Source organism: Pteropus vampyrus, unplaced genomic scaffold, assembly GCF_000151845.1.
Source record: "Pteropus vampyrus isolate Shadow unplaced genomic scaffold, Pvam_2.0 Scaffold808, whole genome shotgun sequence".
In the NCBI taxonomy this organism is placed as follows: Eukaryota; Metazoa; Chordata; class Mammalia; order Chiroptera; family Pteropodidae; genus Pteropus; species Pteropus vampyrus.
Window position 1 is genome coordinate 875 of NW_011889589.1, and position 1,390 is coordinate 2,264.

Consider the following 1,390-nt stretch of genomic DNA (forward strand, 5'->3'; position numbering starts at 1 on the left):
AGAAGAGAGAGAGTATCTGGATTGTAATGTTGCTTCTGAAAAATAAAATCTCACTTTGTAAATCAACTTGCTCAGATTCCTGAGGTTACAATCATCCTGTGCTTCTTACTTTGTAATAACAACATTAAAATTCAATATTAAACTTTGACAAAAATAAAAGAGGTAAAACCAGATACTGAGACTCTCTGGTGACTTGTTAAATGCCTTAATGCTTCTCTGTTGTACAGGATATTATTTTAAAACATAAGAACAGATATCTATCATACTTTTGATTAGCTGGCTGATTTTTATAACTCTTGTGGCTAAGAGACTCTGGAAGTTTTGGGCTGAAAACGACCTATGGATGAATGAAAGGGAAGGGAAGAAAAGAACGAAAGGCTAAATAGGTTTCATCTCTTTTCTTACCTCTCAATCTATAATAAGCTTGAAGACTGGCTAAAATCTGTTTCATGGATTCCTGCGGACAGACTTTAAGCCCAGTTGGGAAAAATGCTGATCTTTTTGTTCGATGCTTTGCCAAATCGAATATTCGCCTCATGGTTGACAGTTTGTACATTTTTGCAGTACTTTCAGCTGTTTCGATTCTTGGGGCATTGTCTATGTCTTTAGTTTCAGAATGGTACATTTTAATGGAGAGATCTGTAAAAGAAAGATTGATTTCCTAGTGAATATATACATTTATGTGATATATGTGAAACATATGATAAATGAATGGAATAAACGAAAAATTACAATCCTTTGGTTTATGAAAGTCCTACTTTGGTGCAACTGCCAAATGAAATATTTTAATGACAAGGCATTTTCAGAAGTAAGGGAATAGTATGAGCTGATCAAGTATTTAAAAAAAAAAAAACCAACAATATCTCAAATCATCTTGCCTTTAGGAACTGCCAAATATTGAAACCATTTCCCAAACATCTCTCTAAAAGTCACTCCTCACTTAGCACTCAAGCCTCCCAAGAGATGCCTCTTTTGATAGACATTATAATTCAAGTGGGGAGTGATGTAGCATTGTGGTACCCAGAGGTATACTCTTGATGAGGAAGCGGAATGCTTCTAAAAACCTAGAGAAAAGAACAAACTTCCTGCCTATTAGTGACAGCCCTAGGATTTCTACATGGGGAGCTTATTGGGTGGCAATCTGGTCAAAAGTGAGTTAGAGCCAGGACAGTTCTCAGAGTTGCATTTACAGAGCAGGTTTGATATTTTATGCGGGGTGGTGAGAGGACGAATGAAGGGGTGGGGAAAGAGAAGGGGCCGGTAGAGGATTTAACTCCCCAAGCCGTTTCATCCTGCTGGCTCCACTGTGTTTGTTAGGGTTAGGTGTAGACGCATTTCTAACTTACTAGACCTCTCATGATAATAACTTATGTTCACCGAGCACTTTTTT

The 1,390-nt window shown here is 37.3% G+C and overlaps 1 pseudogene; it reads right to left on the minus strand.

Moving 5' to 3' along the window:
- Positions 1–405: 405 nt before the first annotated feature.
- Positions 406–1,390, minus strand: part of LOC105309624 — a 35,856-nt pseudogene continuing 34,871 nt past the window's right edge.